Genomic DNA, 26,551 nt, shown 5'->3' with positions numbered 1-26,551 from the left:
CCTGTTGTTTATCCATTCTATATATAATAGTTTGCATCTGCTAATCCCAAACTCCCAATCCTTCCCTCCCCCAACCCCCCTCCTCTTTGGCAACCATAAGTCTGTTCTCTATATCTGTGAGTCTGTTTCTGTTTTGTAGATATGTTAATTTGTTGTATTTTAGATTCAACATATAAGTGATATCATATGGTGGTTGTCTTTCTCTTTCTGACTTATTTCGCTTAGTATGATGATCTCTAGGACCCCCCATGTTGCTTCAAGTGACATTATTTCATTCTTTTTATGGCTGAATAATATTCCACTGTGTGTGTCTGTGTGTGTGTGTGTGCGTGTATATATATATATACATATGATATTTTGTTTCCTAATTTGAGATTGGACAACATAATAGAGGTATGCGGTATATATATATGTGTATATATACCATATCTTCTTTATCCATTTGTCTTTCAATGGACATTTAGATTATTTCCACATCTTGGCTATTATAAATAGTGCTGCTATGAACATTGGGGTGCATGCATCTTTTCAAATTATAGTTTTGTCTGTATATATGCCCAGAAGTGGGATTGCTGGGTCACATGGCCAAAAGTTATTAAGTTTTATTATCATATTTAAAGTTAAATTCTAATTCCAAATTAGGAACCATTATTTCTTGACTTGATACTTAATATTACACCTTTCTCTCCTTATTGAGCTGGACATTTGTATTCAAATGAAGCTACTTTTTTATAGATCTGTGTAAAAAGAAAGATTAATATGAGATTCATCACTCTTTAGTCAGTCTAGTCAGAAAAATATCAGCATTTTGATTACTGAACTGTTTCTTTCTCAACATTTTTTACTACCATCAGGCACAAATGACTACTTCTAAACAATTTTTGTCAGCATCTCTTATCATTTCTGATGTAAGTCTAGTCATGACACTCTCTTGTTACTAGTTTGTATGTCTGCTTACCTGAACAGCTTTCACAAATTTGGTTCTGCCTGTCAGTCAAATAGGGCAAGAGAAAGACAAATTTCTGGAGACCCAGGACAGAAGAAGAGAGAGAATGGAAAAGACATGCAACATCAAATTCAAAAGACATGAAAAGCTTTCATGTTCAGAATATTGATTCCTGTCTGTCAGATTTCCTGCCTCTGTCTGAAACACCTAACATGTAGAATAGCCAATAGGATGGAAAAAGGAAAAATATTAAAGCATGAGAATTTATATCACTATAAAGAATTTGAACGCCCAAAAAACCTTGAACCTCAGACTGAACTTAGGGGTCGGCTTTCTCATTTTTTAGTTTTGCTACTAAGAAATAGTTGTTTTGTATCTGAGCCGTGGTTTCTGCCCCTGGAAACTGCGAATGATTATTATATGTGCCACATAAAGTTTGCCATGTAGATTTTTTCCTTTCCAGTTTAATTGAGATGTAATTGACACGCAGCACTAAGTTAACATATACAGCATAATGATTTGACTTACACACATCACGAAATGATCACCAAAATAAGTTTAATGACCATCCATCATCTCATATAGATACAAAATTAAAAAAATATTTCTCTTGTGATGAAAACTCTTAGGATTTACTCTCAGCAACTTTCATATGTAACATACAGCACTGTTAATTATAGTCATCATGTTGTACATTACATGCTTAGTACTTATTTATCTTATAACTGGAATTTTGTACCTTTTGACCACCTTCCTCCAATTTCCCCTGTCCCTGCCCCCGCCTCTGCTAACCACAAGTCAGATCTCTTCTCTGAGTTTGTTTTTGAAGTATAATTAACCTACAACACTATGTTAGTTCCTCGTGCACAACATAATGATTCTATATTACTATATATGACAAAATGATCACCCAAATAAGTCTAGTTACCATCTGTCTTTATACAAAGATGTTGCAATATTATTTACTACGTTTCCCATGCTGTACATTTCATCCCAGTGACTCATCTGTTTTGTAACTGGAAGTTTGTACCTCTTAATTTCCCTCACCTATTTCACTCACTGGGTGCCCAGTGTAACCACAAGCCGTCTTAAACGTGGAAGAGGGAGGCAGAAGAAGAGAATCAGAGGGAGTCGTGACCACAGAAGACTGTTTAGGGAGATGCACTATTGGCTTTGAAGATGGAGGGAGGTGACTACCCTCCAGGGAATGCAGCTGTCTGCCAGAGGCTGCAAAAAGCAGGGGAATGGCATCTCTCCTAGTCTCCAGAAAGGAAAGAGAACCGTTGACACTCTGAGTTTAGGCTATTGACATCCTAGATTGACTTCTGACCTCCAGAATTCTCTCAGATTTCAAGAAGTTAGAAGCCTGTGAAAAGCCCCAAGAGAGACCCCTGATGAATGAGGCAAGAAGTTTTCTGATTTCACTGCACATTTTCTGACTGTGAGAAGTATACTGTCATGTAGGTTAAATTAGTTCATGCAGACAGAATACTTAAAATATTTTCTTACATTTAGGAAGTATTCAATAAATATCACTTATTAACAATATTATTATTTTTGGGGAGAGTTCAAAAATATTTTTGGAAGAAATGATGAGTCATGTGGAGTGACAATAATGAAGCAGGGTATTTGAGTAAAAGAAATATGTCTAATTCAGAATTTTTAGTCTTATGGAACTTAGAAAAGTTACTATAATTTCATTTAGATTTAGAATTAGTATAAATTAAGGATTTCACTTAGACTAGAATTTACATAAGTTACAGCTGAAATTTTTAATTGAATTCATAAAATGTTTTGATACTATCACCAATTTAGTGGACTGAAAGACTTAATGTAGAAAAGAAGATTTTTAAACAATTGTTAATGCTTTAATAATTGCAAAAGTTTAACTAGTAAAAGAATTTAAATAGGATGCTTCTCTATTAGTAAGATTTAAAATAACTAAAAGACATATCAGTTATCCAAAGACCTCCTCTTTGGGTTTCCATCATTTGTTATATTCTTGCATATCTTATTCCTTCTGGTTTATACAATGAAAGTCTACATGAACATAATTTCAAATAGATATAAGTAAGTGGTAACAGCCATGAACATGCTAGTAAATGTTGTTTAAGGGAGAGTGACTTTGCAAAGTCCTATAATAGAACTTAGAAATTTTTAAAGTTTTTTTCTTATTATAAAAACCCATGAAATGTTAATATAATTTTAAAAATCTAAATTAAAAGACAATGAAGAAAACAGATCATTATAAGATATCAGAGAAAAAGTTAATATCTTAATATGCAACTTAACATTAAACCTAATATTCATCTTCAAAGAAATATATTCATATTAATATACCATTTCAAATAATTATCTTAGCTAAAGTATGAGAATACTAAATTCTGTGAGACTGAGGTGAAACAAACAAGCTCATGCTCTGCCAATGAAGAGAAATTTAAATAGAATTCCTCTAAACTGATTTGGCAAAACATTAAAACCTTAATGATAATCAAACTTTTGAATCAGATATTTTTTACTTATTGATAAATCTTTAAAATAATTATAAATATGAACAAATTATTTGTGCCAAACAGTATATACTGAAATTTAATGTATAGTAACAAAAATGAATGTTTTAAAGACTGAGAAAAGTCTTTTCAATATATATTATTTTTTTCTTGGTAAATATTAGGGAACTCAAAAAAGAATAAAGGAGAAAAATACAAAGTATCAAAATCTTTTTTCTGCAGAATTAAATATTTGGATTCCTTTCGTTTTCATTTACAAATATATTCTTCTAAAGTCTTTTTAAAACATTTTTTACAATTTTATTGAGGTACAATTGATATACAAAAAAATGATGCGTATTTAATGTACACAATTTGATGTTTCAACTTGAGTACACATTTTTCCAAAGAAGACATACAAATAACCAACAGGTATATGAAAAGACGCTGAACGTCACTAATCATCAGGAAAATGCAGATCAAAACCACAATGAGATATTACCCTACACCTGTTATGATGGCTATTATCAAAAAAAATTAAGGATAATAAGTGATGGTGAAGATGTGGAGAAATTGAGATCCTTGTACAGTGTTGATGGGGATGTAAAATGTTGTATGTGTAACCATTATGGAGGTTACTAAAAAAATTAAAAATAGAACTACCTTATGATCCAGCAGTACCACTCCTAATTATATGTCCAGAATAACTGAGATCAGAATCTTGAAGAGCTGTCTGCACTCTTATACTTATTGTAGCCTTATTCAAAAGAGCCCAGATACGGAAACAATCTAAACGTCCATTCTAAGATGAATAGATAAAGAAAATGTGGCATGTACATATAATGGAATATTGTCTTAAAAAAGAAGGAAATCTTAACATTTGCTACAACATGGATAGACCTGGAGGACAGCGTACTAAGTGAAATAAGTTAGTCACGATAGTTCAAATATGTATGATTTACCCTTAATGACTGACAGTCACGTTGGGGAATTTATTTAATCCCTGAAAGGCTAATAAAAATGATGATTCTAATAGCACCCAGATGAATATATGATTCCACTCTTATAAGGCATCTAAAATAGTCAAACTTACAGAAGCAGAAAAGAGAATGATGGCTACTAGAGATTGAGAGGGAGGAGAAATGGGGAGTTGTTGTCCAAAGGGTGTAAAGTTACAGTTATACAAGATGGGTAAGTTCTGTATATCCGCTATATAACATACATAGTGCCTACAGTTACCAATATGGCATTATGTACTTGAACATTTGCTAGGAGTATATTATATTATATTTTGTATTTTATGTTTTGTTTGACATTATTTTTCCTTTTTTCTGGAAAGTTGTAATTTTTGAGAAAAATATCAAATAGCTAAATATTATTAAGGTTGGGAAAAATCATGCTTTGTATACAGACAATTTAAATTTATATTCCTCTGTATGTGTTTGTATGTGTGTTTAAATTTTCTGTATATTTGCCTAGCTTTTCTCAGACTCTCCATGCTAATTTACTCTTTATTCATTTGTTTCTAAATTAGATTCCAGATTCATTTAGCTGTCTGTATGAGTTTAGAAACACATTTTTTTTTATTTGTGTCAAATTTGATTAGGAAGTATATTCAACTGTTAAAATTTCACACTTGAGGGCCAGATAGCGCTAAGTTTTGCCACTTAACAGCTATCATTCATGTTAAGGAACTTATTTAATCCCTGAAAGGCTAATAAAAATGAAGATTCTAATAGCACCCAGATCAATGGACTCTTTGAGGATTAAATTATGTAATTCAAAGAAAGTGCCTAGATCACATCTGATTTATGATCATTTGTTATTGGTATAACAGCTTAAATTTTAAAAAACGTTTTTCCTTTTTCAAAGAGAAGGAACATTATCTAATCAAAATATGGCGTCCTCCTGCCCGGAGAATTAGAATTGATTTATTAAAAATGTAAATGAAAAAGAGACTTAATATTAGGGTTTTGACATCTAAATAAGACATTACATCAAGTTAATAAAGGCAAAGCTTTGGCAAGAGAAAGTACTTTTTTAATGCCTTTATTTCTTCTCTTATAGATCAAATAGCCTTAAGAATTGTTCACTGAATTTTATCTAAAGAAAGATACAATCAGACAGGAAGATGAAGGTAGTAAATCCTTCCCTTTCCAGTCTGGATTTTTTTTTTTTTTTTGCGATACACGGGCCTCTCACGGTTGTGGCCTCTCCCGTTACGGAGCACAGGCTCCGGACGCGCAGGCTCAGCGGCCATGGCTCACGGGCCCAGCCGCTCCGCGGCATGTGGGATCTTCCCGGACCGGGGCACGAACCCGTGTCCCCTGCATGGGCAGGCGGACTCTCAACCACTGCGCCACCAGGGAAGCCCCTCCAGTCTGGATTTTTGAAGAAGAGGGTATTGAAGGCAGATTTCTTCAACTGTGCTTTTTCAGTGTAAAACTCTGGAGAGTTCACTTCCACGTGTATGTGGCTAGCCAGATTCATGCTGAACACCCAGGGATAAAACCACAATGTGCCTAGTGGTCCTTGCTCAGCCCCAGGAGCACCAGAGATGAACCACTGCCTAGCAGCGGAGGGCACGGCATGATGCAGACACCCTGTCCCCTTCCTTCCCACATTTCATGAAAGTCACACAACCTCTTCTTCCATTCCTACATCTAGACATCATCTTAAAGAGGACCAGTAGAGAGGGTGAAAACCGAAAGACTGAGCGTTTTGTTTACGGACTGACAAATTGGGGGGAGTGTAGAAAATACAGTCCTCTGTTCAACTATCCAGACAAGAAGAGAATAAGTATAAATTTAGGATAATGAGAATGCATACAGAGTAACTATGATCAACTTGCAATCCTGCCACAGGAGTTATTATTGTTGTTTTTAGGGGTGTGTGTGTGTGAGTGTGTGTGTGTGTATTTAAGTAGTACTTTTTCCTTTTTATTTGACTCTTATGTCTTACCTTTTTTCCCCATTGCCTTTAAAGACTTCCTATTAAGTATTCCAATGGTAAAGATAAAACATAATCAGTAGTTCCAATATCCTGTTATTCAACTTTTAGATCCTTTTCGTTATATTTTTGTTAGAAATTATATTTTAGTGGATGAGATTATTTTCTCAGTTAGACTAAAAATAATTTATCAATAAGAAAATACAAATTCTCTTAAACCTTTGATGTACATTTGCAAAGAGTTGTTTCAGTTTACATTTTCCTTATATTGTTGCAAGCAACAATAAGTTTGCTATAAGGAGTGTCATTAGAAATATGCAGATACAACACAGCTCTGTTGAATAAAAAATTGTGGACAATTTTCCATAATAAGGTCTCCTGAGCAATTAAAACAGCATTATATTATAGACACTAAGTAGTAGAGACATGAAAAGGGGGTGGGGAAGCACCAAAAATGTCCCATTTAATGTCATAAGCTTTTCTGAAGCTAGGACACAAATAAATGACTAAATCTGTCTGACACTGTGTATTTCAAGCATCCCTCTTCATTCTTTTGCACAAAGATCGTCTTGTGAAGAAATCTCAGTATTAAATTTTAAATCATCATATGTTCTAAAATAATTCTGAATTCAAAGAAAAGCATCCAAAGTACAAATGAATATAATTTTTTTACTGCTTAGAAAGTACAACTCTACCTGGATTTCACATCCTCCAAAATCTGGTCCCACTACTTTTTTTCTCATCTCAATTCTCGGAACTACTTAACTCACACTTTACTTCAGCCCACAATGCTCTTGGGAGCTCAGTCATCCTCATTCACTTGTTCTCAGGCTGATTCCCCTAGTACAGCCTAGACTTAAGGAATCACTCAAGTCTCATGTTTTGCATAAGATATTCAGTTAATCCTCTTCAAATGTGATTTCTCATAAAACAATTCTTACCAATCAAGACTTTTTAATTATGATTTTTAAATCTTAAGAATACAAAATTATCAAATGCTGGGGTCATACTTGCCTGAATCTATATATCTATCACCTATCTACCTACCTACGTATCTACCTACCTACCTATCTACCTACCTACCTACCTATCTATCCATCCATCCATTCATACATCTATCCATCAATACATATAATTTTGATATTTTTTAGAATGATTATAGAACAGTATCAACTTACTGTTAAGAAAAACATTTTATTTGTGATATATAGCACTTCCATTGCTATTTAAGGAGTGCAAATTAGTATATGCTGAAGACTTACTTTGTGGGAGTGTGACTAAATTTGTTTTCTAATTGACTTATATACAATATTATGTTTATATTCTCTCTGTGATTAACATACCTTATAAAAGCTCAATAGCATTTTAAAGTAGTTATTAAGGCCTTGGTATTATTTCACTCAGGGTACTTGTTTTTGTTACAGGGGTCAATAACTACTGGCTTGACAAAGTACAAAGAGAAGTGTTTTGCCTAGGGCATTGTGTTTTCTAACGGAAATAATATACAAAAAAAAATAGATGTTTTATTTCTGAATCAGTGATAAGCAGCAGATTGTGAGAGAGTAAAGAATGAATTTGATTTTACTGAACTTGAAGCTGGGTTGACATGGCATGTTTGAAATAGTCATTACTTTTCCATAACTGCAATAACTCTGGAGCAAGTTATAATTGTTTGCGGTTTGACTGAAGTAAAATTAAGTATAAAGCAAGGAAAAAAGACTACAAGTCAAAGCAAAGGTAGCTCTAAAATGTTTCTGTGAGTGGGCATAATCTAACATTCCTCTGGTGAGGCCATTTTCTCTCATAATTTAGTAAAAACAATTCTTTCTATTGGACTTTTGGTGCCATTTTCCTTCCTGTTGTAGGAAAGACTTTTTGGTACCAAGGAACTGAACTCCTCACAGACATATTCTGTGAGTCAAATGAGGTGAAGGGAGGTTATGACAAAGGTAAGAGATGATCTCAGAGTACTCACTATGTTTTGAATCCTCAAGTGGCTCACAAGGAGGGAGAATGGTGAGTAAAAATGGACTCTTTAAGATGGTGTATTCAGGGTATGGTATCTACAAGTTAATCAAACTTTTATGATATCAAATCCTCAACCCTTCATGGCATCTTCCATATAATATTCTGCCAAAGAGTGTCTCTTTTTATATTCCATAATATTTTGCCAAATCTTAGGAAGAAGAGGGAGGGAAACAGGGGAAAAAATATTCTGCCATATGTGATCATTCAAATCCTCGTCAATAAACATTTCTTAAACATAGCTATGAGAAGGAATTGTTCCAGTAGTTATCAGTATTCAAATGATGTGTGAGACATGGTTCCTGTCTCTAAAGAATTAACAATGTTATAAATGATATTGATATATAATTTTAAGTCAGCTGGAATGTCTAAAGGAGAAAAATGGGAATTAACTATGGGGATAGGAAGTGTTTGTATATAAAATGACATCTGAGATAATCTTTAAAGGGAAGGAAGGGGGCTGAAAGATAGGTGATCAGAAGATGGATGGATTGGTTTAAAAACTAAGGGGATACAAAGTGAGCAATGGTGTATGGAAATAAAACTGCAGGTTAGACACAAGTAATTCTCTGTGGCTGAATGGGATGTTGGTGTAACTAGAGGTTTGTGTAATGACACATAACTCTAAGATGTGGTATATAGTGAGAGGCTGGATGTTTTTACTAATTGAATCTTGTTTATCCTCTGTTTTGGAATTCTTATATTTGAGAGTTCAGAGCTATCATAAGACTAATATCCTATTCTCTAAGTTTGGTATTGAATTCTCTTGGCACTTCAAAGCCAAGTGTGCTTTTCAGTTTTCACAAATTGTGGAGCCAGAATATTTAAAATCTGAGCTTAGACTATAATTTATTGATGCTTGAATATTAATTTCACTCATGAATAGGTACATACATCTTCAAATATGTCTGGCAACTAAGACTTTGTTTTTTATCTTTTATATTGGATTACAAAACACTGAGATTCCAAATTCATTGAGATTTCTAATTCACTAAGGAAATAGAGAAAGAGGTAGCGAGATAACAGTAGAGAGAAAAAAAAGGAAGAGAGAAATCAGAAATCTTGATTGTTCAATATTGTTAAGGGCCTAAAGAAGTGGAATATGAGATTTCAACTTTACATAACAAAGGTTGACTCTTTAGAGTTGTAATATGAGCACAAAGTTATTGGAATCAAATTGATACATTATATTAGAAGTGTTCTTACCAGATGCCACTCATCTCCCAACAGTAAACATTTGGAAGCCTTAATTATATTTCACTGAGTTCTGAGAAAAAAAAAAAATTTTATTCAGAAAGATCTGAAATCCAAACTCTCTGAGCCTCTTATTTCTTATTTGTTTATAGAAGTAACAGTGTTCTTCACATATCCCCTGGTTCAACGATGTAGCTCTTTCCTGGCACATAATAAGTACTCAGTAAATGGTTGTAATTATTAAAGTATAAACCTTTACAGTAGGTCTTGGTTATTTGATGTTTAACTGATTTGTCTAAGAAGGAATGGAAGGAATCAAGCACTCCTTATGGACTAATCTGAATTAACTGATTCATATACCAGAATCAACCTGTACCCAGAAGACTCACTGACCTATTTTGGGTAGCTTTCATTTCTTGGTCCTACAGAACATATTCAGATGAATAAGGAGAATTTGTCTTACTCTTGTCTTCCTCTGAAGCTTACTAATTTATCTCCCTGTGCAGGCCTCAGACTTCCTAAGCATTGATCATACATATTTACTTGGAATCCATCAAACAAGGTGGGAATTTTCACAGATCCAAGTCTTTGCTTACTTTTTTCCTTCAGGCTAATCCATCCTCCCACCCCCTTACACCCAACTCCCACCCTATTTGTTCTCCCTCTCACAAAATCCTGCCAGCCCCCAAACAAATATCACTTTCTCCAAAATTATTTCCTATACATCCAAATCTGAAATACTTTTCAAATGACCTCACATCCTATAATGATAGTAGTGCTTCAAAATGCCAGGTAAAGGAGAAATAAAAGAGTTTTCTTTGGTAGCTGGAGAAAAGGCAACGTTAAAATTTATAGGCACCTGTGTCTAGAATAGTGGTTCTTGTCCAAGGCCAGTTCTGTGCCCGATGGGAGAGTTGTCAGTGTCTGAAGACATTTTGCTTATCATTCCTGAAGGAGGAGAGGATATTACTGGTACCTAGTGAGTAGGAACCAGATGCTGCCCAACATCCTACAGTTTTATAGCCCCCTGTACCCCCACCCCCCCGGCAAGAAACAAAAACAAAGACTTATCCTGTCAAAATGTCAGTAGTGTGGAGGCTGAGAAACGCTGAGCTGGAGCAAGATATCAACACCTCATTTCCCTCCCTCACTGCTAAAGACTGAGTATCAGAGTGTGCTGCTAGAACAGCGGTGGCTCTTTGTCGTCACAGCTGATCCAAGTGCAAGCGCCCCTGTTTCGCGGGGAGAGTGTAGCCTCTGCAGCGGAGAACAGGCTCTGCTAGTGAACATTTTCTATTCTCCTTTTCTCAGGCTGCTGAAGTGTAAGCAAGCTTCCAGGGACTCAGACATACTATGGGAAAGGGATAACCAAGACCATAGCAATTTTTTGGTTGTGATTCTAAAACTTAAATTGTTTTAGAAGTGTGATTTTTTTGGCAATATGATAAAAATGCACACATTGGTTGTAACAATAGCTGTTTCTGAGTAGCTCCCATTGGTCAGGAATTTTACATATGCTATTTAATCTTCACAAGACCTCTGTGAGGTAGACACTATGATCTGCATTTCACAATATTCTGTTTATCCTTATATTACATTTACATTTTTTTCTTTCTTTGTTCCTGAATAAACAGGTAGTTAGTTGTTCCTAAGAAAAATGTTACCTGTATTTAAATCCTCGTGCTTTGCACAGTGGTTTGATAATCGTCATCATCATCATCATAATATAATGATGGTGAGGATGATAATATTAACTAACCCTGTGCTTTTCCATGCACAGGAAAGTATACTGAATTCTCTTCGCAGTGTTACTTCTTCTAACTCCACTAACTCAGCTTAGTTTCTTTATAACACCGTGGGAGAGATATTTAAAAATTAGAATAATATTTAAAAAATATGAAATACATCATATGAAATATCCCACATTCTCCAGTTTCTAATAGGATGAGGCTAAGTAAGCAATAAGCAGTCTGAACCTAGAGCCTCTGATCGGAATCACTCTGTGATAGAAACGATGCTCTATACCTGTTTATCAGTATTGATTAAATGAATCATACAATCTTCTGCTGGGAGAACTTTCAAGAAAAGATGCATGCAGCATGCAGTGATGCAGTCACACCTGAGGATGACTGGACGGCTGCTCAGAAAGTTCTCTCTAAGCTTTAACTTAGTTCTTCAACCTCAGTCCAGAGTTTATAACAGGCTAAAGCAGGCTAATTTGTAAACATCAAGGGGCTCCATTTCTATGAGATAGTCGCATATTAACCAAGCTTGATGTAATTGAAGAGAATAACAATACAATTAGTTTACAATGGGAAAAACAACATAGAAAAGACAATCCAATACACAATCTCTTCTTATAGGTACTGAGTAGAAAACGCCAAACTTCATATTTGAAGGTTTCTTGGTGAGCGTAAAATTAAACTAGGAGTGTTAGTAATAAGAATTTAATATTTAATGTTATGTTAAATTACCCTCAGTGATAGATCATCACAAAAAGTCATAATCGAATCTCATGACAGGGTATCTACTTTGTGTGTAAGGTAATTCCATTCTGATACATTATTGTTAAAGTTAAATTTTATCTCTAAAGCCTCTCTAATTCTATGTATTTTTAAGTTGTTACTATAATTGCTATTGTGGGAAAGGGTTTGGTGGCAGACCTTACTGCAGCTGTTATTTGTGATAGATGCTTATATTTGATTTTTTAATTTTTGAATTCTCCAGTTATTTTAATTGTTATTTAATTTTATAAACAGTAATGTAATTAAATGTCATGATTATTTACAATTTATGTATTTAAGCCATAGATCTAGGCACAGCATTTCTACAGAATAGGACAAGCAGATTACCAGGATTTACTTATGATGTTGTTATCCAATATAAATGATTAATAGATGATCTTTTAATTAATTAATTTTCACAAAGCTTTCCCATCTGTAGATAGCATTCCCATTTCAACTTTCAAAGTATAGTTGCATACATTTCTAGAAAATTTAATTTATTATTTGTCCATATCAGAAATTATACTTTGTTTAAAAGTATAATGACCAATAGGATGATGATGATAAAGATTAAATTTCAGATGTTATTTTATAATGATTTCACAATCTTCATATTAATTGGATCCTTATGACACTATGACTTACTTAAGTTACTGGTCCCATTTCCCAGATGAGAGACCTTTGCTAATCTAAGTTTGATGATGTTCCTAAGATCAGCAAACTAATTAAAGAGAGGGTCAGAACTTGGATTTAGGTGTTCTGACTCTAAAGCCTACAAACTGTCCAGTTTTGTTTTCTTTCTTATAAATAATAGCAAACATTGCTGTATAGTACATCATATTTTCCTCTAAAATATTTAATCAGACTCTTTGTTTGCACAGTTCTCTGTATATGTAACAAGAACTGAGTCTATTTTCTATTTTTTTTTTTTGCGGTACGTGGGCCTCTCACTGTTGTGGCCTCTCCCATTGCGGAGCACAGGCTCCGGACGCGCAGGCTCAGTGGCCGTGGCTCACGGGCCCAGCCGCTCCACGGCATGTGGGATCTTCCTGGACCGGGGCACAAACCCATGTCCCCTGCATCGGCAGGCGGACTCTCAACCACTGTGCCACCAGGGAAGCCCTATTTTCTATTTTTTTAGTTTGCAAATCTAAATAGATTAGATATTTCAATGATCTTGAAGTCTATCACCATGTTGAAGAAACTGAAATCACATTATAAAATCAATCACAGGAAAAGAAAAAATTGAAATACCTTATTTTGTAACGCATGCATACATTGCCATAGTCTGAATGTTTGTGTCACTCCAAAATTCATGTGTTGAAGCCTAGTCCTATTTGGAGATGGGACTTTGGGAGGTGATTAGATCACAAAGGTGGAATCCTCATGAATGGGATTAGTGCCTTTTTTTGTGTGTGTGGTACGCGGGCCTCTCACTGTTGTGGCCTCTCCCGTTGCAGAGCACAGGCTCTGGATGCGCAGGCCCAGCGGCCATGGTTCACGGGCCCAGCCGCTCCGTGACATGTGGGATCTTCCTGGACCGGGGCACGAACCCGTGTCCCCTGCATCAGTAGGCGGACTCTCAACCACTGCGCCACCAGGGAAGCCCTAGTGCCCTTTTAAGAGAGACCCCCAGATAGTTCCCTCTTGGCCTTCTGTCCTGTAAGAACACAGAGAAAGACTACAGGCTATGAACCATGAAGCAGGCCCTTGTGAGATACTGAAACTGCCAATCTCCAGAACTGCTAAAAATAAATTTCTGTTGTTTATAAACCAGCTTATGGTGTTCAGTTATAGCAGCCCAAACAGACTAAGACATACGTGGACATATAAATGTGTGTTTTTAAATACCAGATTTTCTTGCACAGTGTTCTGTTGGGGAAATGGGTCAAAGTGGTGACATTTGCTTTATATAAAAATGTTTTCCAGGGCTTCCCTGGTAAGGCAGTGGTTGAGAGTCTGCCTGCCGATGCAGGGGACACGGGTTTGTGCCCTGGTCCGGGAAGATCCCACATGCCGCGGAGCGGCTGGGCCCGTGAGCCATGGCCGCTGAGCCTGCGCATCTGGAGCCTGTGCTCCGCAATGGGAGAGGCCACAACAGTGAGAGGCCCGCGTACCGCAAAAAAAAAAAAATATTTTCCGAATTATTTTATGTTCATTAAATATTACTCTCTGACTTGCTATATGCTAAACTCTGAATAGGAGAGTGTTCTGATTCCACCTACATGGCCAACTGAGCAGGTAAAGATCACTTCTTTTGTCAGTAATGTATAGGTATCTGGATATAACAAAACAAAAACTGTTTTATAGAGAGCAGGTTCATTAAAGGAAAGGGAAATCTACAGGTTCCAGAAATAACCTTGGAATTAGAAGCACAGCCATAGCCAGAATTTTGAGATGTTGCCAAAATAATCCAGAGGTCTGGGAACTGGTTCGAGGTTCTAGAGGCTTGAAAAAGAAGTTTGGAAGCCTACTTGGGATGAAAGATATGACCTCAGACCCAGATGAGTTTAAGAAGAGGAAAGCTGAAAGCCTTGAAAACCTTCCCATTCAAAACAAGGTGTCCGTGGCCTAAGAAAATCCTACCCAGTGACTAGGAGAAGCAGTAAGGAGGTTTGCCATGACCTAGAGCTCTTATTGCAGGGGAAAGGGCCTGAGTAATACATAGATAAATTTAAGGTCAAAATCCATTCACATTAAAAAAATTTTTTTTTACACGTCCTGCATGGAATAGTAAACAAAAGTAAAAATTTTACCATCTTAAAATCAAATTCCCAAGAAGCAAACTCTGAAATCAGGTTATGTGGGGAGAAGGTATACTGAGGCATAATTTCAGGAGCACGTGTGTCAGAGTGAGGAGAGGCAGAGAGAGACTTGGGACTGTGATGCTGTAACAATAAAGGCTACTACTGATTAGGAGATCTGAGTCCAGGATGACCCTTCAGAGTTGCCCTAAATGGTGAGCTGGGCCTTTGTGTCCTTGCATTGACCTGAGGAGGGCAGAGCCTTGGGTCAGGCAGATACTTACAGCAGAGGGAAATTTGTGTGGAGGAACTAGGCTGTGAGCTGTGAGATGGTAATTCTCTTGGCTGCTGGAAGAATGCATGTCTCCATCCTGAAAGTAATGTGGGGGCATTTGTACGGAACCCCATGGCATCCACCGCCATCCATCCTTATGCTGCTCTGATCTACCTGCTTTATATAAAAGGTTAATCCCATCTGGAAACTTGCAGAATGTTGTTTGTTCTTTTCCTGGAGAAACGTTCAAGGGGACGGTTAGTGGAACGAACTACAGCCCCTACAGCCCCTTACACTGCAGCTCGTGTCTGGGCCACGACAGATATTTGTCACCTCCCTCCCCTATTACCCTTCTAGATTCCTCTCACTTTAAAGAGCTCCTCTGAATTTCTTGGTGGCTAAAGCTTTAGGGTGACCCAAACACTCATCACTAAATCCCTTCATGCTATGTAATTCTCAATCTGTGACTGCTGTACCTGTCACTTAGCATCAAAAATCACAGAGAAATACCAAGGGATGCCAAATGCATTCTTCACTGCTACTTTTCCCAACTTTATCTCCTCCTGATTATCGTGGTCAATTGTTCATACCAGAATGTGACTTCTTTCCTTACATGATTGTCTCATGGCACAAGGAGCCAAAGTAGGCAAAAGGCAGGGCTTAAAGTTTAGTGGTTCTTTTGCTATTTCCCGGTAGAAGAATTTTCCTTCTTGGAACCAAGATATCTAGATGTTCATATCTTAGATTTTTGGGGATAGAAAGCACAAATTCCCAAATGAGTCACCAGAAATGATGGTAAGAAAAGTCACTCCAAGTTGAACCTTACGTGCTCAGACTTACATATTCTACCTCTTGAGGATACAACACTGTAAAATGATTATTGATTTAGACTGTACACTGCATCGTGGAGAATGGTGCTCCATTCTCCCAGCCACCGTCTCCAAGCAGATATTTCAATTATTGTCTTCAGTGGCCTTTTTATTTGCATTCTGTGGAGCGTGGTAAATTTTAGGGCCAGTGGTTCCCATGATGAAGTACCCACATGTTGATATAGATTAACACTGAGCGAGAGGCAATGGTGCAATGAAGGTGACAACAGGGGGGCCTGGGCCACCTGCTCCTGCAGCCTAATCTCGTCCTCTTGTACTAGATATACCTATAACTGGGCATATTAATTTTTATGTTTATTACCGCTGAGCCTGTGCAATCTAACGACTTGAGTTGTCTGAGAGACTTCAGCTCATGATGTGTGGTTCTAGACATGTAGTCATGTGATATCTGATAGCCAACTGCGATTCCTGTACCAGAACCTTGTAGCATTCTGGCAGATATTTTTAAAAAGTAGTGTATAATTCTTTGTTATAGATGATAGGAATTTCTTCCAGTATCGTAGGGGTCTGTGTTGTTCTTTTATTGGGGATTTCCCTAAACTCTACCAAAGGGTCACACCCTTTGTCACCACAGATGCCCTATTATAGACTTTCCTAGGTCACGTGGCCCAAGCAGTAGGGCTGATTACACCATGGCGTAGATGTGTTGCAGGGCCCTTTCCTGCTCAGAGCTCAAATCAGAAGGTAAATTTTCCATGTCACGTGGTAAAAGGGACAAAACAGTATTCCAAGTGTGAAGTATCCTGACTCCAGAACCTAAAGATGCCTGCTAGGAATTGTGCTCCCTTTTTAGTAGTTGGAGATATGAGAGACTTAAAACATAAGTTGTCCTTTATTTTGGAGGGGAAATCTGGGCATGCCCCAGACCACAGGACTCTCCAAAACCTCACCAATGTGGAAGGCCCTTGAATTCTCAGAGTGTTCATCTCACATCTTCTACAGTGCTTGCACATTACAAGTCCACTAATATACCCACCCTTTCTTACCCCTCTCTTTTGAATAATATAATATTATTGAAGTTGTAAACCAATGGGAATTTCTGTAGAATGTTTAGGAGCTCCAGGTCCCTTGAAATTATAGTATGACTGACAGAGAAAGAGGGAGTTAACGTAGCTCTGGGAATAATCCGTGAATATAAACTACTTTGAACTTCCCTCATGATAGAGATGGAAAAGAACACCTTCACCTGGTAATTGCTACATATACATTCCTGAGACCTTATTAATTGCTCTAATAAAGATATTATATCTAGCACAGTAGCTATAGTTGGGGCTACTCTATGCTTTTGCAGAGTTTGCAATAATACAGTATAATCCTCCAGAATCCATCTGATTTAGAAGTGCCAGATAAATTCTTTTATAAATGATGAGTTAAATGGGTATGTAATGAGGTTCATTACCTCTGCATTGTTTAGATATTGAAAAGTGTCATTAATTTTTGCCTTCAGATGAGGTTTTTTGGAAAATTTTACTTACTCTCTTAGCTGGGCAGATTCAGATGTTTCTGCTTGACCTCTCCTGTATTGTAGCTATTACCCACAGGCTGAGGAACACATGTGGCAGTTCTGGCAATAACTGGGAATATCCATTCCAATTATACATACTGCTGAAATAACCATCAAATGGGTTCATGGACTCAGAAATGTAGGTACTTAGATAGATTCAATTTATCATCTGTTCTAATATGCATCCACTCTAAGCGGAGTGCCATGGTGACGCTGAGTCCACAGGTTATCAGTGTCAACCTGGTCTCTGTTTCCCAGCAGTTCCTGAAATATCTGTGTATTGCCATTTCTCTAGTGTATTTTTTTATTCAAGTGAATGGACATAGGTCTCCTTGTGGGAGGATTGGATGAATCATAACGGTATGCACTGGTTGTATTACAGTTTCCTTTCTCTTGTAAACTTGGTCTTTCCATCAGTCAGTGCTATATCAGGTTTGAAGACTGGCTCAAGTCCAAAATCTGAGAAAGGATAATTATTTTTTTTATTGTACCAGCTGCCCTCTACCTCCACACTATCCATAATTTATTATTTTGATTATATAGATTGAGAAATACCATTTTTGGCTGTCTCCGTGACATTTTGATTTTAGTAACCATCTTTATATCTCTTCACACATCTGTCTCCACTGGCTGCCACTCTGACCTTGCTGTTCTTATTGATTATGCTTCACCACCAGAACCTAATATGTTCAGATTTTATCACCCTCTCTTACTATCAGGGAGTCAGTGTCTGTAGCATTATCGTCCCTTTTAAGCCACAGAACACAGAAGACATTAACTATTTATCTTCTCAGAATCGCTGGTGCCCTTCTCAACAGGATATTCTTTTTTCTTTTCTTTTTTTTATATTTGTATTTACCTTTATTCTCTAGGAGCAAACTATTACTTTTTAAAATTTTTATTGGGGTATAGTTGATTTACAATGTTGTGTTAGTTTCAGTTGTACAGCAAAGTGAATCAACAGGATATTCTTTATTGTTTTCATAAACAATATTTTCTAGTTCCTCCTAGAGAATATAGTTAGCTAGTGGCTTCTTTGAACTTCATAGTCTATCCACCCTAGCTTGTCACTTCTCTGAGCTATTTTATCCTGACCTCCACCATTTTCCATGGTAACTCTTGCATTTTTACTTCATTTGGGGAAAGCCATTGATTTTTCCAAGCATCTAAGGAGTCAAATTAGCCACTGTTAGCACTATCTCCTTGGTGGATGCAGGGTGTTAAATCCTGTATTAAAAGAGAGCAATTCCATATCAATGAATTCTCTCTTATCCAAATTTGTATTCCATCCCCCGTATTCCAGCTCTCAAGATCTTATCCACTTATATTCTCCTAGTACACATTGGCTGGGTCCTACAGCTCCTTCAGTTTGTAGTGCCTTTTCTTACCTAATAGGCCCAGCAGTTCCTGGCTCTGTTACATTTTGATTTGACCTTAGTTATGCGGCTGGTGGCCAGCACTGAAGGTGGCTGTAAATCCAGAGAGGAGTGCCACCTGACTTGCAAGACAGAAAGAAGCTTCTGAATTGTCTTTAAGCAAGAAGGGAGTGCTAATCTTATTAGGGACAAACAAATGGGCTATTTCTGCTGCCCAGAGAGTTTAGAAAATCTGAGTTTTCAAGTTCTTGAGCATATCAACCCTTATACAGGTTAGAAAGTTTGAGTCACCTAGAATCCATGTACGTGGTCTGCATTTCATATAATTTTATTTTAATGATTTCAAAGAGGTAATTTAATTCCTATTCAAAAACAAATTTAAAATTGTGAATGAATTTTATCGATTACATGTATATCCATTTATAACCATTTAAAATTTGTTGCCTGCTAAATAAATGCACTTATTGCATGTAAGCATGTTTCAATCTAGCTTCACTTATTTGTTTAATTATGCATACATAAAGTTTTATTTTACTACTTTTTGTCATAAGTACAGATTACCTAATTTCAAAAGTAAATAAAACAGGTTTAGCAATATATCTGACTATAGTAGCCAGCCTTCAAAATGGCCCCATGATCCCCCTACCTCCTGGTATCCATAGTCTTGTACAGTATTCTCCCACACTGTACATATAGTATATACTTTCATAATACTTTATTACTTTTGCACTCAGGTTATAAAAGACTCTGGTTTCCATCTGGGGATCTTTCCCTCCCTCTCCCTCTCTCTGGAGAGAGCAAACTGCCATGTTTTAAGAGGCCTTATAGAGAGGCTGACAGGAGGAAGAGCTGAACTCTCTGGTGAATAGCCATGTGGGAACGTGTTGCCTTGCCAACAGACATGTGAGTGGGCTTACAAGTAGGTTCTCCTGTCCCAGGCCACTTTTAGGATGACTGCAGCACTGGTGCGTAGTTGGAGTGAAATCACATGCAGAATCATGAAGCAGAATTCAGCTAAGCCATTCCCACATTCCTGATCCTCAGAAACTGTGAGAGATAATAAATGTTTCTTATTTTAAGCTGCTAAATTGTGGGGTAATTTGTTATGCAGCAACAGATGACAAATATATCCATCAAACATTTTAACTAATGGGAATTATGCAAATTCATACCTTTTAAAAATCAAGCTACTATATCACTCAGATATCAGGACAACATAAAAAACATTTCTAATGCATCTAACTAATGTGTTCCATAATTGTTCCCTATTTATATGCAAATATATATTGAGTGATAATTCATTTTCACTTCTAAAAAAAATCTATGGATTTATTAGAAAAACAGCTAGAACCCAATTATCAATAAGAGAGACAGATGTATTTATAAGAATAAGCATATACATTTAAAAACTATATTCAGCCTCAAATTAAAAAAAAAAAAGCTAGCTAAAGTAAACTTACAGACTCAAAGCCACTTTCCATCCTAAAAGTAGTTCAAAATTTAAGATCACAGGATATAGGCCCTTCCCCTCCAGCAGGTGCAAACTGTTATTCTCTGCCTCACTTGTCCAAAATGTTTGTAAAGAAAAGATAATAAAGTTGGAGAAATATTAATTTTCTGTGTAAGAAAAATGAGAATATGGAAGAAGAATTCAGCTTCTGCTCTAGCAGCTCTCAGCCAGAGTCACATTTAAAATAGTGGGTGAATGGCTTCTTTCCTCCCCAGCAAGCAGAAGTGTTCCAGTCCACAGAGGAGGTCCTCCATCCTCACGAAAGCTTAAAGCTTAAAGCTTAAAATCACGAGAGAGAACTTTTTTTCTAATGAGGGAGTAAATTCTGTTTTATAAATAACTATAGTTAAATAAGATGAAAAACTAAGATGTTGATTCCTTTTTTCTTTGTATTATTATTGGGGTGGGGGAAGCAGTGGGTCAAAACAATAATGGGACCATTTCTTACCTCACAAGAAGAGAAATTAATGCATGTTTATATGGATGTACATGTGCCCGTGGTAATATTTCTAATTTTATTGACTTCCCCTCTTTTGTTCAAAGTATAAATGATTCTTCTCTAATAAAGCCAAGAACTAAGGAGGAGGATATTTAGCCTCTACGTTTAGCATCTCATCCAAATTCTAGGTATAGCTGCTGTGATAATTAATAGAGTTAGGAAACTAACACTACCCCATTTGCACCCATGAGTCTTCTCCTCCACCTGCGCACACAGAATAGAGGTTCATATCATAACTCGAGGTAATTTTCTGAGGAGAAGAGAACATTTAAATCAGAACAATGTGAAATAAGTCATGGTGGTGTCATCAGAATGAAGTTTTCTAATAGAGATATAAGAAGTCATTTGAAAGGTTCAAATTTAATTCATTAATAAAACTAAAGAGGAGAGGAGGATAAAGAGCTCTGTTGGAAATGATGAGAAAGGAAAGCACAGAGAGGTATTCTGGGGCAAAAGCCATGAAGAGAGTGGTATTATTTTGTAGATAGACAAATATAGAACTATACAGCTTTAAGCTATGCAAAATTAAGAAATGAGAGAGAGGAGAATATTTTAAAATATATGTTATTGATTTGAGCTAAAGAATTTATTATGAATTGCTCTTGAGGGTTTGCTATGTATTTTAGAGTGCAGAATGATCAAGCCAGGTAACTGGGGAACTCTCCAGGAATAGAAATTGGCTGCATATATTGAACATCACGCCTCTGTAATTTTAGGAAGCTCTCCAAAAAAGCTCATCAATCTTACAGTACATGGAATCTTGAGCAGTGATTGTGTTAGACTGCTTTGCATGGAATTCTTGGCAATAAATAGCTATGGGTTATTGGGCAGCTTGTCAACCACATATCATATATTTGTTCTTCTAGAAAGGGAAACTTATTTCCCAATGGAGAAGTGAAATCTACAGCAGGGCCTCATTTTGGAGTAAAATAGAACACTATGGGGCAAGATCTGAGTTTCTTATTTGCCCTCTGAGATGTCAGTTTCTTTTATTGAATTGGCTACATTTTTCTTCTTTTTAATTGTATAGTTTTTCTTATTTCTAATCTTATATACTTTAAATTAAACTGGAAAATTCACTTTTTTTCACATAGAGTGAGATTAAATTACTGTGAACTGCAATGAGGGAGTAGGTGGCTGGAAATAAGCCAGGATTCAAGGAAAAGGAGTGTGAATGTGAACTCTGTGTGTCTCCCACCTTAGCCTTGCTCCGTTGCTGACAGGATCAGAGAGGTGTGGCGAGCAAAAAGCAACTGTGGAAGCAAGAAACCAAGCACTGAGAAAAATGGATCAATAGAATCCGTTTTTAACTAAACTGGTTAGAAAAGCAGTCATTCATAGCAAGCTATTAAATGATGTGGAAACCATTTGAACTATAAGAAGGCTTAAAGTTCAGGAAAGCAGAGTTGAAAATAATATTGGAGGTGCTTGAAGAAACGTAGCAAGAGTGAGATAAAACATTTAGAAAATATAAGATAAGCCTCTGTGTATGAAGCTGTTATTGATACTTAGTTTTGTAATTCTACCTTCTTACAGGAGCACTATGTAAAACAATCTTGCTTTTAAGCAAACTGAGTAATTAAGAGTTAATGACTCAGTGTGGGATAGATGGCTCCATGTACCTTTTACTGGCTATCAGGTTATTCTCACATGTTCCTCCCTAAAACGATTAGTGACGTTATGATACCAAGATGATTCTTCTAGAATTATACTTTATTGAACTCTTATCCACCTTCACTTTCACCTTCACCTTTACCCTAGTTTGCCACTCACTTCTGTCCTACCCTTGTTGCTCTCAAAATTTCAGCCCTTCACTATCTCTATTCTTCGAAGCCCTCTCTCTGATCATCACCTCCTTTTGATTTGGCAGGATGCCTTTGATGTGCTCCTGTCGGCTTTCTGCTGTCCCTCAACCCATCGACATCCTTTCTTCTGACCTTAACAAGTTTTAAGCCCATGATCAATCATTGTAAAACTATCTTACTTACACCTCAACTTCCCTGCCTCTCTCATTCCTCAACACACGCACTTGACAAAACCACAACCCTGTTGAAATCCAACTCTCTGCCTGCCTCATCCTTGCATCTAGAGCTTAATGTAGCTGTGGGAAAACATACAATCACAATGACTCTTTGCACTTGAAATTCTTGATCTTAAACCTTATGTTGACTTTAATGCTGTCCTGCAATCATTCTATAATCCCCTCACTCACTCACTGGCCCACTCTCCTAGATGACTCTGATACCTGCTCTTCTCTTTAATACCTCCTCCACCATCCTCACCTTATCATGATTAATAATGCACAAAATTAAGTAATCAAACTATCATTTCTGCAGGCTCCTCCAACATCTAACCAGAGAGGAAACCATGCTTTTCTTCTTGCTATAGATTAGCTGTTTACATTCCTGTCAAGAGCTAATATTTACACTTGTAACCTTGATCACACCTGCTCAAGAACATTGCTCTAGCAATTTCTCTCCATCTTATATCCTCATTTTTCACTTCTCTACTAAATTGTTTCTTTAGTCTCTCCATCTTCCTTATATCCTCATTTTTCACTTCTCTACTAAATCGTTTCTTTAGAATAGTCAACTATTCTCTATGAGTCATACAAGATGATGTTATTTCTCCCATTCAAAATAATTCTCCCATTAAAAACAAACTTATCTTGACCCCACTTCCCTGGATACCTACTACCCCAATTTTTGGTTCTCTTCACAGTAAAATAAGGTGATATTTTACTGTAGCTTCTATTCTTCCTCCAATTTTCTCTTGACTCTATGTGATTCAGTCTTCCACTCTCATCTCTTCACTGAAACTGCTTTTTCACTGTCACCAGTGAACTCCAGTGCTACTAAATACAAGATTTAGTGCTCAATAGTCATATGTGACATTGTTGATAACTCTTTTCCCTTGACAAACTATCTTCCTTAGGCCTCCAGAGCGACCATGGCGTTGTGATCATTGTTGTCTGATTTCCATCTTATTCATTTTTTGCTATAGCTCAGTCTCCATGGTGATTCCTCTGTTCTTCCAATTTCATAATGAACCAGTTTGGGAGCCCCATTTCTTAACTATCTATACTCCCTTGGTAATCCCATATAATCTTATGTCTGCAAAGTCTGTTATAATGACATGAATACATCTATTTGCTAATTCCCAAATATACCCAGACCTCTATTTCCAAATTCATAGATACATCAGCCTACCTGATAATTCCACTTCTCAAACTTAAATATATTTAAAATTGAACACTTGATCATCACTCCCCATTCCAAAAGGGGGAAAAAAAAACTGTTCTACCCATATTCTTTCCCATCTATCTTAGTTGATAGTAACTTAATACTTCTAGTTGCTGGGGACCAGCACTTGGAGTTACCCTTAATTTCTCTTTCTTTGTCTCAAAACCAGTCTGTCAAAATTTCCTGTTGTCTCTACTTTCAAATAAATCCTTAATCTGACACTGTCTCCCCACCTACCCTATTACTACCCTGACCCACCTCACTATGATCTTTTACTTGATTCTGCAATAGCCTCCTATCTTGTGTCTATGATTCCATCCCTGCCATGCACACCCCCTTAAAGTTTATTCTCCAATATTTGTCAGGTTGACCAGGTAAATCATGTCATTCTTACCTTCAAATGTGTCAAAGTTTCCTTGCTGCTCTTTGAGAAAACTATTAAGATCATACCATGGTCTGCAAGCCTTTACATTATTGACTCCCTTTAATCATCTGTCCTGCTTCTCCCACTACAATCTCTCTCGTTCATGCCACTGGGTCCACAGTGATTTTTTTACAATTCCTCAGACACTCCAGACAAACCCCTCACTTCGTCGTGACTATTCTCTTTGTCTGAAACTTCCCCCTCTAGATAGCTATATGGCTTTACTCCTTGCATCCTTCTAGTCTTTGCTTAGAAGTCCCCACCTCAAAGAAGCTATTAAAGATTAAAGAGACTGCATGGAAGAATCACATTTGCAGAAAACAGTGTTTTCATATTGCTGTTAATTCCATTTTGCTTTCTCTTAGAGGCCATTTGAGGAAACTTTGAGATCAGAGAGTGAAAACATTGTGTTGCCAGTAATCAGGATAAAGAAAGCTGAAAAGCTACCTGCTCGTCTGAATGAATTTGTACCATTTTTCATACATGGAAATCCTTGCTTTCGTGCTGCCTCTACTCACCCTTCAAGTTTGATAGGTTTCTAAGTACTCAGTCATTGTTACTGTGTCTGAGGCTGACCTGGGCATTCTGGCTTGACTCCTTTATGTTTCCGTGATCCGTCTTCCTCTTCGACAGTGCCTGTGCTTATAGATTTTAGTCACTTGTTCCCTGTCCCAGGCTATGTTTTCAGATTGAGGTCCAGCTACATATCAAGGCAAGACTGCCAACACACCATTCCCTTGCTTGGGACCGCTAACAGCTTTAGTTCATCTCTTAGTTTCTCCTCTAACAGTCCCTATCTCTAAGTAGTAAAACCAGTGAGTCTTTTACAGACATTTATGAGCCGACTGACTCCTTTCTCTTCCCAATACAACTGCAGCATTGCCTTTCAACATTCAAGCACAGGCTCTCTGGAAAATCTACTCTAGTGATTCCTAATAATTATAGATGATGAGCCCTTAACTATATAATCACAAATTGACCCCTATAATGAAAAAGGAATTTATGTAAAATAATAAATAATTGCTTTACTTCATTGTTTTACCACAGAAAAGTGTTCCTTCACAATATGCCAACTGAATGTTATAAAACCTGTGATTTAATTTAAAATAACAGCAATCAGGACAGCACAATATAAAAACCGTGGGTTGATGTAAGCTATACTCTAAGGCCAGTTATATTCAGAGCTGGTCAGCTGGTAAAATTTGTCTATTTTTGATCAGCCCCATAAATGTTGGAAACTGGCTCTCTCTCTGTTGAAATTTATGGTAGCTGACAGACGTAAAATGGCTAAAATATTCTCTAGATGAATAACGTACTTGCATGAACAAGCATGCATCTAGGGAGGCCAGTAGGAAAAAAAGAAAAAATTTGATCCATAAAAGATCCTACATCTAGAAATTGAAATGCAGAATTTTGGTTTGCCAAATGCCAATAATCAAGATCACAGAATCCCACTTCTGGAATCTTGTCAGGTGTGCCTCTGCTATCAATTTCATGAAGGTTATGTTCAGGTAGCCAAACCACCAAAGAGATGTGATTTCCTAATTTAGAACACAGGTTATGACTATCTGTGACTCTTAAGGTAAATCTATCTCATAAGTGTCTGTCTATATGATGAAATTCGGTCTGAGAACTATTTTCATTATAACTTGATAGCAAGGTTGTAGGGACACATTAAACTATATCCATTTCAAATAATTTTTAGTTATCTACCAATAAATGATACTAAGAGTTCTTCATGTCAAACTGGCTTAGTTTAGTTTACCTTTAATCAAAGAGGATGAAGTTGAGTAAAAATGATTTATAAGAAGGAGATAAGAATTCCAGGCCTGAGGAAGAGTACAAGTATAAAGAAATTTATAATAAGATAAATAATCACAGTTCACATGGAAAAGCTTACTTCATACGGTGGTAGGTTGGATGAATGGAATCTTTTATTCAGTATAATTCAGTAGGTTTTAAATTAATCTAATTTAGAATT

Source organism: Neophocaena asiaeorientalis, unplaced genomic scaffold (genome assembly GCF_003031525.2).
Source record: "Neophocaena asiaeorientalis asiaeorientalis breed wild unplaced genomic scaffold, Neophocaena_asiaeorientalis_V1.1 scaffold158, whole genome shotgun sequence".
In the NCBI taxonomy this organism is placed as follows: Eukaryota; Metazoa; Chordata; class Mammalia; order Artiodactyla; family Phocoenidae; genus Neophocaena; species Neophocaena asiaeorientalis.
This window is presented reverse-complemented; position numbering follows the sequence as displayed.